The sequence below is a fragment of the Crocuta crocuta genome, unplaced genomic scaffold, assembly GCF_008692635.1.
Source record: "Crocuta crocuta isolate KB4526 unplaced genomic scaffold, BGI_CrCroc_1.0 scaffold209, whole genome shotgun sequence".
Classification (NCBI taxonomy): domain Eukaryota; kingdom Metazoa; phylum Chordata; class Mammalia; order Carnivora; family Hyaenidae; genus Crocuta; species Crocuta crocuta.
In genome coordinates this window covers 5,132,366-5,145,197 of record NW_027551566.1, presented here as the reverse complement: position 1 = coordinate 5,145,197, position 12,832 = coordinate 5,132,366, and positions in this window count along the sequence as shown.

Genomic DNA, 12,832 nt, shown 5'->3' with positions numbered 1-12,832 from the left:
GAAAGAAATTTCATAGGTTTGCAAATAGACTCTTTTCCTCTAAGGTCTAACGTTCCTTGATATTTCATTTAGGACAATGTAACCTTTGAGGCTGGAGAGAAATCTGGTACCCACTGCCCTCAAGGAAATTACAACCTGAGGTTAAGGCCATACCCTGTACAGAAAAAAAAAAGTGCTTTCTTCAAAATATTGGTACAGCATTAGGTTTATCTTTACATTTAGCTTCTCTAGAATAAGTCTGTTTTCTTTAGAATCATTTAGTAATTTTTATGTATGTTTATGGAACAAAACATTTATGCATTTATAATTGTTAAATAATTCTCAGAAAAAGGTAGCCTGGCAGAACTTTCATGCATACCCACAAGATTGGCCAATTAGTTGGTGGCCTCCTCTGGTTTGAATGGTGAAACCATTTATTATTCAACAGACGTTTATTGTGTACCTATTATGTGGTTTGCACTTTGCAAAGTACTATGTATTTTGTAAACGCACAAGGTAAAAAGACACTCAGGCACAGAGAAGCAAAGTAACCTGCCTAGGACCCCACAGCTAGAAAGTGACAAGGCTGGAATTAGAGCCAGATGCTCTACTTGTGAAGTATAAGCACTTAAACTATTGGGCTCTACTACCCTTTATGTTTTTTTATTATTTTGTTTTATTATTCTTTTACCACCTCCTTAAAAGAAAGAAGAAATTAGTAAGCAAGTAAACATAAAATAGAATTTCAGAGAATGATAGTGTCACTGTCATACAATAGTGATAACTTTATCCAGTTTAAGAAAGTAAACTGGACGTTGATAGGGGATGTCAGTGGTCATTTCACTAGGGGGCATGTTTGCACTGAGATCAGCAATGAACATGAACTAGTTGTGGCCTCATTGGACAGGGAGGTGTTTTGGGATGGGTATTGGGTTGACCACAGGAGAGATGACAGTTAGACAAAGTTCCAAGATGGGAACAGGCTTGGTGCATTCCACAAAGCCAGAGAGACTAGAGTATCAGAATAGGCACTGAGTGGAGTTCAAGGGCTAACAGGACTCCAAAGGTCATTCTCAGAGCTGTGGAAGCCCTTGGAGAGTTTTCTCATGATGAGACATTACCCAATGCAAACTACAGAGGTAAGCACCGGAATTACTTTATTTTGTCTTGTAAGAAAAAAGCCATCCAAGGAGCGCCTGGGTGGGTCAGTGGGTTGAGCATCTAACTTTGGCTCGGGTCATGATCTCAGAGCTCGCGAGTTCAAGCCCTTCATGGGGCTCTGTGCTGACAGCTCAGAGCCTGGAGCCTGCTTCAGCTTCTGTGTCTCCCTCTCTCTCTGCCCTCCCCTCCTCCCACTCCATCTCTCTTTGTCTCTTAAAAATAAATAAACATTTTTAAAAATTAAAAAGAAAAAAAGCTATCCTTATTATTGATATTTTTGACATAGATGCAGCCTCTGTGAAGCATAGTCCTTCTCCCTACATAAGTCACAGATGTCACTTCAGCGCACGTTTTCTGCTCTACTCATTTCCACCAGGCGACAGACCAAGCAAAAGCTCCTTGCTCCATAGGGACAGGGATTGTATGTGTTTTCTCTTACCTTTCTAATCTCTGCACCTGGGAACATGTGATAAGCAGAACAAAGTCTGAAAGAAAGGAAATAAGAGTCATGGAGATTAGCAAAAGATGAGGTAGGAGGGGAAGGAAGAAGAGAAGGAAGGAAGGAGTGGTCGATGTTTCCAGAGAAGCAGACTCTATCTATCTATCTATCTATCTATCTATCTGCACACAAATGTATAAAGAGAATTATCATAAGGTATTGGCTCATACAGTTAAGAAGGCTGAGAAGTTCCATGGCCTGCTGTATACAAACTAGAGGCCCTGGAAGGCTGGGAGTTTGAAAGCTGGAGAACTGATGGTGTAGATAGGAATGTGAGTCTGAAGGCCTAAATACCAAGAACACCACACCGAGGGCATAAGACCCATGTCTCAACTCAACAGTCAGGTGGAATGAGAAGTCAACTTTCTACTTTTTGTTCCATCCAGGCCCTCAGAGGTTTGGATGCCACCCACACCAGGGAGGGCCATCTGCTTTACTCAGTGCGCCAATTCAAATGTTAATCTCTTCCAGAAACACCCTCACAGGCCCACCCAGAGGTAATGTTTAACCAGCTATCTGGGCACACGGTGACCCAGTCAAGTCGACAATTAAATTAACCATCACAGAAGAGAAGCAGGCTGGTTCCTGTGACTGGGCAGCACCCTGTCCCACCACATCTAGCCTGTTATCTTCCCCGCCCTTTTTGGCGACTGTGGCCTAGTCCTTCCTACAACTGTCTGTATCAGAAGCAGGCTGGAGTCACCCACAGAGAAAGTTTCTTGGCCTTTTATCTCTGCTGCTTTTCAGCCCGGACCCCAAGGAAGAAATTTCCTGTGTTACTGCTTTATGCAGGCACCAAAGAAAGACAGCAATTGCTTCTCTCCCAAGGCTTTGAAAAAGTGCTTGGCTGGAGATTCATTTGCATGACAAAAGGCCCGTTAATGGACTAATAGCCTGGCGATCCTGGCTAGCCTAGGGTGCACCAAGGGGACTTTATGAAACCATTGAACTGCCTATTACAACATCCCCTCCAGATAGCACACACTCAGCTACTGGATCTCTTCCCTGGAGACTGTGTGCTTTGTCCACAGAGGATGTAGAAAGTAGCTGAGATCAGTGAGAACCACGCTGATCTTCCAGGTAGTCATGGACCAACTCTGATTCACAAAATTCACCTCCATCTCATTTTCTTCTTGACATTCTGATTTACAGGTTAGCCACATGGCCTTTTTAGGACTCACGGTCTTCAGTGTGAAATAGTTTGTAGGAATAGCTCCCAGTTATTTACCGCATGTTGAGAGCCATGTGCTATTCCAACCAGTCTCCTGGGTTACTTCATGTAATCCTGATGGCCTCCCTGAGTGAGGGATGACTATCATCCCCTTTTACAGATGAGAACACTGACCTGAAGTCACATCTGAAGTCCATCTCGATAGATATGCTTTCCTTGCTGGGCTCCCTGAGCCATGTGAGGAATGGAATTCCTTTTCAGAATGCCATTGGCTGGCTTCTCCTCTCCCCTGTCCTACCAGATCCTGGATTTGCTCAAAGTGACCATGTGCCTGGCTACAAATTGTTAGCTTCCCAGAGCCTCTTAGCTTCCCAGACTCCTCTACAGCTAGGAGTGGCCGTGGGAAAGTCAGTGTTATTAAAATTAACTTTCTCCCATCTTGGATTCAGATGGGTCAGAGACTTGATGGACTCACAGCTAGGAGAGCAACTTCAATACATTCTTGTCTGTATGACCTGCAGGATATTGTTCTGGACTCTACTACCTTCTCTCCCGACACTCTTGGAGCACATATCTGGTGGGGAGATCACACATGTAACAATCAGTAACAAAACAAGGCAGGGTGTGGTGAGAACTTTAGGTGTGATGTAGGCATGCCATGAGGCCACAGGTAAGGGAGAGAGTTCTTCCGAGGGGAGGATCTGAGGATACAATGTGGGAGAGCCAGGCTTTGAAGCAGGCAGCCAGGGTCTCCAGGTGTCAAGCTTGGCAGGTGTGAGTGCACCAAGGTGACACTGCATGAGGAATGCGAGGGGATCAAGGATTGGCTCCATTTGTGCACACACAGCATGCATAGGAAGAAAAGAACAGAGATTTTCTCTCCAATTTTCCAGTCTCTTTTCCCCTTTTTCTTATGGTGTGTTCTTCATCCTTTCCAAAGAGCATCTCTCACCCATAACCACAGCTGATGGTCTTTCCTGACTTTGATTAAATATCCTCAGGCCCAGTAGCATCTTCTGTTTGAGTCTCTCAGGTCCATGAAAGAAGGGTGGAGCCCAGGATTTGGGGAACTATTGGTCTGCATGTTAATCAGGCACCTCAGTTCTCATGCGTGGATCACTTTGGCTGTAAACCCTGCGTAGGCCAGGTTCAAGGTGGGTTGCACAACCAAACCCTGGAGAGGACAGTGACGAGTAATGATGTTCAGGACACAGTATCTCCAAATATGACTCCTTGACATCTTGAATAAGCTAAAGAAGTTTGAGAAAATGGTAGAAGCTTGAAGTTTTCTCTGGCCTTCTCCTAGACCTTCTCCCCTGAAACAGGTCATAAATCCTCATGTGAGAGGTGCCTCCCTACACCTCAAAGAAAGATAGAGACAAAGGGATGGCAAGAAGGATCCTCACAAACAGGTCTTGCCCAGTCCCGCGCCCCGCCCCACAATTAGCTCTGCTTACCCCATACTCCTTGATCTGTTGAATTCACCCATGACCATTCATTCCTCATCAAACCTAGCATAGAAATACACAGGTCCATCCATTTCTATGGGTCTGCATTTCCTAATGAAGGCTACTCTGTCACATAAAACTTTTATTAACTAAATTTGTGTGTTTTTCTCCTGTTCATCTGTCTTTGTCAGTTTAATTTTCAGACCCAACCAGAGACCCTAAGAGGGACCAGGAAAACTGTGTCCTTCCCCTGCCTGACACAGATGAACCCAGGGCTCATCCAAGTGAATGGCAGTTGGTCTGTGCTGGGTTCCATGTCTGTTTCTCTGTGATAGGTTCACTTTCTCTCCCACAAAGAGGAAAGCATGCCTGAGGCAGCTCCCAAGTTTTATGTTTTACCCCTTCACAGAGAGATTTAAAAGTCTCCCTGTTTCTCCCACTGGGAGGATTCACTGGATCAATAAAAGACCCAAAATAACCACATGGCAGCATAAAGTTGCCATTGGGATCAGGGCATTCCTAAGGGAAAGACGGTGTCAGGGCAGATGACACCCTAGTATCTATGACACTTATTTTCAGCCTCTTCATCAATAGCTCAAAGCAGTCTCTGAGGCAAGCACGTTATTGATTACTGGGTATTAAATATTTCTGGACCTTTAAACAGTCACCTATTGCCTTCTGTTTTAATGTCAATTTATTTGGCCAAGAAGATCCCAAAACCTCCTGCTTCCATTTGACCAATCTACCCAATTTCCTGTGTTTGTTCCTTTCCCCTGTCTCCCTACATACCTGCCTAGATTATACTAATTCAAGTGGTCCAGGTCCTACCTTTCCTTCTCTAATGATATATTATTAGCTCACTCCTTTTACTTCTTTCTCACTTCCTGCTTATACTCCTAATTACTGTCTTTTCTATAATTTATTTAGTCAGAACAAAATGCTGACATGAGGCATGCTGCCTCATTAAGTAGGTATTTTATTCTATGTTCTTGGTTTCCCAACTAGATTGTAGGTCCCTGTTGGCAGGACCTTGTCTGATACTTTCTTCCGCTCTACCTCTTATCATAATGTCAGTTGTGCAAGTCAGCTGTGCATCGCAACCCCTCCCAAAACTTCATAGCTTAAAATAACAGCCATTTATATGGCTCATGCTTCTGGGAATTGACGATGTGAGGCTTAGGTGGGCTGCTCTGCTGGCTTTGTTTAGGCTTGCTCATAGATCTGTGGTCAGTTTCTCATCAACTAGGCAGCTCTGCTTCTGGAGTTGGCTGGTTGTTCACCAAGGAGGGATAGGGCTGCCTGTTTCTTACCAGCCAGCACACTAGTCTGGACTCATTTATGTAATGGTGGCAGATTTCCAAGAACAGCAAGAGGGGAAAGGCCCAATGTACAAGCACTTGTCAAGTCTCTCCTGTCACATTTACTATTGTTCCATTGACGTAAGCAAGCCACATGGTCAAGGTCGAAGTCAGTGTAGGAGAATAACATTGTAGACTCAGAAAGGGGAGGAATTTTTGCCTGTTTTCACAACGTTATATACAGTGTATTCTAAGTCCTCAATAAAAATAAATCTCCTGTTTAAATTGTATATTTTCTTTAAAAACCTATCTCTGAAAAAATTAATAGAAGTGATTTTTTTGAAATGGTTTTCCCTCAGTTGTCATGTTCTTTTAAAATTATGTTTGGGCTTTTTCACACTGTATTTGCTCTACTTCTCTGTATCTCTCTTTTACTGACTATATGGAACATATTTATCACTTCAAAGTTGGATCCTGTACTTTTGGGCTTTTTGTGTGTAAGTGTGTATATGTGTATGTGTACATGTGTACCAAGACACATGTATGATAGTTTGGGAAATATTTCTCCTTTGCCAAGTTCCAATTTCCTACACAGAAATATCTTGTTTTATTGTACTTTTATTTATTGTGCTTCACAGATATAGCTTTTTTGCTTTTCTTTTCCTTCTTTTTTTTTTTTTAAATGAAGGTTTGTGGCATCCCTGAATCCAGCAAGTCTTTCAACCCCATTTCTTCCCCAACAATATTTACTCATTTCATGTCTCTGTGTCATAGTTTGGTTATTTTCACAATATTTCCAACTCTTTCACTATTATTGTATTTGCTATGGTAATCTGTGATCAATGATCTTTTTTAAAAAATTTTCTTAACATTTATTGATTGTTGAGAGACAGAGAGGGAGAGAAAGCATGAGCAGGGGAGGGGCAGAGAGAGAGACACACACACAGAATCCAAAGCAGGCTCCAGGCTCCAAGCTGTTAGCACAAAGCCCGATGCAGGGCTTGAACACATGAACCATGTGATCATGACATGAGTTGAAATAGGACACTCAACCAACTGAGCCACCCGGGTGCCCCTGATCAATTATCTTTGATGTTACCACTGTAATTGCTTTGGGGCCCCACAAACCATGCTCATATAGGACAGCAAATTTCACTGATGAATGTTGTGCATGTTCCGGATGCAGATGTGGTAGAAACAGCAAGACAGGTAGAATCAGAGGTGGAGCCTGAAGATGGGACTGAAATGTTACAATCTCATGAGAAACCTTGAACAGATGAGAAGTTGCATCTTATAGAGGTACTTGGGTGGCTCAGTTGGTTAGGTGTCCAACTCTTGATTTAAGCTCAGGTCATGATCTCACAGCCTGCGAAATCAAGGCCTGCACTGGGCTCTGGGCTGACATTGTGGAGCCTGCTTGGGATTCTCTCTCTCCCTCTCTCTCTGCCCCTCCCCCACTTTCTCTCTCTCTCTCTCTCTCTCTCTCTCTCTCAGCTCTCTCTCTCTCTCTCTCTCAATAAGTAAATAAACTTAAAAATAAAAAAAGAATGGGGCACCTGGGTGGCTCAGTCAGTTGGGTATCTGACTTTAGCTCAGGTCGTGATCTCACGGTTCATGAGTTTGAGTCCCACATTGGGCTCTCCACTCTCAACAAGGAGCCCGCTTAGAATCCTCTGTCTTCTTCTCCCTCTGCCACCCCCTCCCCCGTTCACTTCCTCTCTCAAAAATAAACATTCAATTTTTTTAAAAAAAAAAAAGATTTGCATTTTATAGATGAGTAAAGAAAGTGATAGAATATACTTGAGATAAATCTTGAGATGGAATCTACTCCCGGGAAAGAGGCTGTGAAGATGGCTGAAATGACAACAAAGGATTTAGAATATCACATAAACTTAGCTGATAAGCAGTGGTAGGGTTTGAGAGGAATGACTCTAATTTTCTCCAAAGAAGTTCTACTGTGGGTAAATGCTATCAAACCCTGCCAAATGCTATTAAGAAATCATTGTCAAAGGAAGAGTCAATTGATACAGCAAACTTCTTGTCTTATTTTTTAAAATTATCACAGCCATCCCAACCTTCAGTAATCACCACCCTGATCGGTCAGCAGCCATCAGCACAGCGGCAAGATCCTCCACCAGCAAAAAGATTACAACTTGCTGAAAGCTCAGATGATGGTCAGCATTTTTCAGCAATAAAGTATTTTTAATTAAGTCACATACTTTTTTCCAGACATAATGCTATTGCACATGTAATAGACCACAGTATAGTGTAAAAATAACTTTTATATGCTGTGGGAAACCAAAATATTCATTTGACTTACTTTAATGTGATATTTGCTTTACTGCAATCATCTGGAACTGAACCCACAATATCTCTGAGATATGCTTATAATTCAATATCCATTTTCCAGACATAAGTCAGGTTAGAATGGGAACAAACTGAATACATATGTGCTAATTTTACATGTGCTAATTTTCTCAATGTTCTGTGCTAGGAAGAGCAATGGTACCAAAACTGGTTGGACCGGGCATTTATTACTTAGGCATAAGTTCTAGACTGACTTTGAAATGAATTCTGGAAAACCATTTTGAGACAATGATGCTAATTGGGCCAAACAGCCATGGTCCGTTGGACTTTTAATTTGGCAGCCAGGGATGTTGATATTACTTCCATGTGTGAAGCTCATTCCACCAGAGAAGGCCCAAGCGTGTTATCAGACATTTCAGGTCAACAAAGTACTTTAATTATTTTGACCGGTGGTTACTTAATATAAATTTTGCTCTCTTGATTTAATATCCCTAAGCAGGGGTGCCTGGGTGACTTAGTTGGTTGAGTGTCCAACTTTGGCTCAGGTCATGATCTTGTGGTTTGTGGGTTCAAGTCCCTAGTCAGGCTCTGTGCTGACAGCCCAGAGCCTGGAGCCTTCCTTGGATTCTGTGTCTCCCTCTCTCTCTGCTCCTCCCCCACTAGTGCTCTGTCTTTCTCTCTATCTCAAAAATAAATAAACATTCAAAATATAAAAAACAAATAGCCCTAAGCAGAGAAACGTGCTGCACATCCAGAGAATTATACAGACCTTTTTTTTTGGAGGAGTTATATCAAATTTTAGAACTTTTGAAGAAGAAAGCCAAAACAATAGTTTAAGAGTCAGCTTCCAAAATGAGATCCAAAGGCAATGGATTTACACGTACTTCTTGGCCAACTCCAGGACTCTGTAAAGCCTAATCCCCATAATAAGCCCTCATTGTGTATCACTTATAGAATTTGTCTCTTTAATCAAACAATTCCTAACAGAGGTGGAGCCTGAAGATAGGAATGAAATGCTACAATCTCATGAGAAACCTTGAATAGATGAGGAGTTGCATCTTATAGGGGTACTTGGGTGGCTCAGTTGGTTAGGTGTCCAGCTCTTGGTTTAAGCTCAGGTCATGATCTCACAGTCTGCAAAATCAAGGCCTGCACTGGGCTCTGGGCTGACATTGTGGAGCCTGCTTGGGATTCTCTCTCTCCCTCTCTCTCTGCCCCAACCCCACACTTGGTTGATGTCTACTCCACACATTTCTCTTTAGCCAGCAGCCATTAGGATTATGTCCTTGTCGTGGAGGTTTCCGGGAATGGTTCCTAGGAACGTGAGAGGGGAGCCAGTTTGCTAAAGCATGTTTAAGGCCTCTGTTCAAGTGGTGTTCACTAATATCCCATTGGCCAAAGCAAGTCAGGCCCAAAACAAGGGGTGAAGAAGTGCCCTCAGCCCACCATGAAGCCATGAAACCATGGCAACAACAGCGATAGTTATTTCTACAATTGGGGTGAATGAAGAACTGAGAACAGCAACTGCACCCACCACACTGTTTTGATGTTCAAAGTCCTCTTCCTCATGAGCCTCTTAAACACAACTGTTCTATTGGCTTCTTCGGAACCCTATGGCATTGCCTCCCTCAGTCCATCTACTGAGACTTATTCTCACTTATCATGGCATTTCCTTAGGGAAAATGTCTGTAGTAGACTGTTTTAGTGCCCTGCCATGCAACCACTCCTCACATGCTGTTAATGTTGGCTGCTAAGGGCTCACGTTGTCTCCTATCTAGAGAACTGCCCTATGATGTTAGGATGCCCTGGGAGGGGAAACTGAGAGACACAATTGATTTATGCAGAGCAAACTCCAGTCCCCTTGCCTCAAGGTGCAGACAGTTTGGTAATATAATTTATGCTCCACAACACCCCTGGGAATCAGGCCAAGGCTAAATTTCCTTTGGGACTACATCCTTGCTTATTTCTTCCCCTATCCTCACTCCTTTACAGTTCTTTCTTAAGAGAATGTCCTCAAAAAATCAAATGCACTCAAGTCCTTTTCTCAGGCTCTGCTTCTATGGCATCTGACTCAAGACAATGTCTATTATTTTTGGCATCTCCTTTAGTACCTTCACAATATCCTGTGCATTTCCCAAGCTGTAACTATGCATAGCATGAATAAACACTTATAAATATTCCTTGTTCAGGACAGATTCCAGAAGCCTCCTCAAAGCCTGCATCTAACAGCCCCCAGGCATCTGCACCAGAATCTACTTCATATTTCTTCATCTTGACCACATGGTCACTGTGGTCCCTTAACTAATATCACATATGATCCACATATGTCTATAGTGTGACCCTTATCCAGCACTTACTAGAGAGTGCTGTGTGTGGTCTGGTAGGTTTTGACTTGCTGAGCCCCTGGGAGCGTCTAATGGCCATACTTCCTTTTCTTGTCACACAGTCAATGTTAGCCTCAAGGTCCAGGGGAGTGGAGACTGATGTTCAGGGAGGGAGTACAGTAGAGACAAGTGAGTGTGAGCTTTGGAAATGACACATCTGTGTTCCAAACATGCTTCTGACATTTACAAGCTGTTGTTTTGTTGGTTAACATCTTAAAGCTTCAGTTCAGCTTCTCTACACTAAGGGCAGTGGTACTGGAAGGACATCGACATCCTCCTTTGCTCCCAGAAAAATGTGTGGTGAGGCCTACAATTTTCTATAGTGCTATGAGCTACTTTATAGCAGTGTCCTGAATCTTGTTTGTTTTAAGTAGAGGACGTGGAACAACATGTGGCTGTCAGACAGTCCTGAGCCCGGAGCAACACCATGATGCCTTTCAGTCATTGGGTGCTTGCGATGTGTCAGCCTCCATGATCAGCCTTTTGCTGTCTTGGAATCCTGGCAACAACCTTGTGTTATTCTATCCCATGCTCTTTCCTTGTTGTCTATGAGCAATTGATTCACTAAGTGACCTTGAAAATGTTTGCCGTTGTTGACTTCCATCTTAGGAAATTATGACTTGAGAGCAGCCAAGGGGATTGGACTAAGCAATGAAGTGCATTGCCTGAAAGGACCAGATGATATGAAAAAGCTTGCAGTGAGTACTGAGTGCAGAGTTAGATATTGAGCTAGGAGGCTCATAGGGTGTTTACCCCCGCCATGCAGCCTCTGGTACATATTTTTGCTTGACTTCTGTAGAAGTAATTCTTTATCATCTCTTCAAGACCCACCGGTCCTACTGGTTCTAAAAGTACACAGTAAGTACTCCAGTCATGGAGTACATGATTTATACATGGAGTACATGCTACACTTTTGGTGAGCATAGCATAACACAGAGCTATCTAATCACTAAGTGGTACACCGGAAACTAATGTAACATTATGTGTCAATTACACTTGGATGAAAAAGTAAAGAAATAAAAGCGCACAGGGTTCTCATTTCATTTCCTTCCGTGAGTCCAGATCCTTTCTTCAGGCTCGCCTTCATGTTCAGACCTCTGCCTTTCCCCACATAAATCGCCTGGGCTTTGGAGGGCTCTAACCCCAATGTGGAGGAAGAGAGACCAAAAGGATAAAAATACCCTCTTCTCCTTCACACCCAGGAAAATGTGCGGTTACAACTGCGATTTTCTCCAGGGCTGCAAGCTGCCAGTTGCATGGCACTTATTAGCAGTGTCCTGGATCTGAAATGAGAGCTCCACGGGGTTTTTCCATATCCATGACTTCTATTGGCAATGAATGCAGCTGTGTAAATCTCCAGCAACTAAATCCTGCCTGGCAATTCCCCGGGCTGGTCATTTATTATTAATTATAGCCATTATTTATCTAGAACTGGAGAGTTTTACGTCAAGGCTGAGGCCCAGCTAGAACATAATGCTGCATGGGGAGCAGCTCACAGGCAAAGGAACACTAGGGATCAGCACCCTTGTCTCTCTCCACCTCCACCAAGGGCAGAGGTGGAGAAAGGAGGCAGGGACAGGTATAGATGGGAAGCCGAGGGAGGAGCAGGCTTAGCAGAACATTTTATGCTCTGACAAGTTTCCTTTTGAAGCAGAGGGAGCAGCTGAGGAAGCAGAGAGGGTAACACATTCTGAAATGTTGTGGTTGCAAGAATACATCATTTTATACGTCAATTATTTTATTCAACAGCCAATCACAGAGTGTCCTCTAGGGGCTAGGTGTATGGGAAACGCAGGGTGCACAAAACAGACAGGGNGGTGGGGGTGGGGGAGGGGGACAGTGGGGCGGCCAGGAGGGCAGGAGTGGGATTACAAGGCTGACAATTCCTTAAGAGCAAAAGCAACGTGATCGTCCTTTCTCATGGAGCTCTCCCAGCACAGCATGGCAGTTTTCTAGACCAGGATTTTTTTCCAAGTCTCTCGGAAGATGAACCTGCAGGCTTTCACTGCAGTATCAGTAGAGTGTGGCGCCGGTTGTTATTTAATGCACGCTAACCTGGCTTTCTACACTCCAGGGATCGGTCTGAATGCCTTGCCCATATTAACCCATGGAATTGTCACACCTTCTCAAGGCAGATTCTATTACTGTCCTCATCCTACAGACAAGGAAACTGAGGCACAAATAGCTATCTTTGCTGAGCTATGTGGATGGTAAAATTGGGGTTCAAATTCAGGCAATCTGGGTCCAGAGGGAGCCTCCCAGTCACAGTGTGCTTTGATTTGAAGATGCTGTAGCGCACCGTTTTTTGCGCCCAATCACAGTGAACTATTATTTGTTCACCCAAACTGACTTCATGTCTCATGCTAAGTACAGAGACAGAAAGCACAATGGTGGTTGCCTGGAGTTAAGGGAAAGGGCAAATTAGGAGGGGGTAACTGCCTAATGGGTAGGGGGTTTCCTTTTGGGGTGATGAAAATGTTTGGGGATCAGATGGCTGCGTATTAAATGCCACTGACTTGTTCACTTTAAAATGGCTCATCTGATGTCATGTGTATTTTGCCTTAATTTAGAAAGAAACGAATATA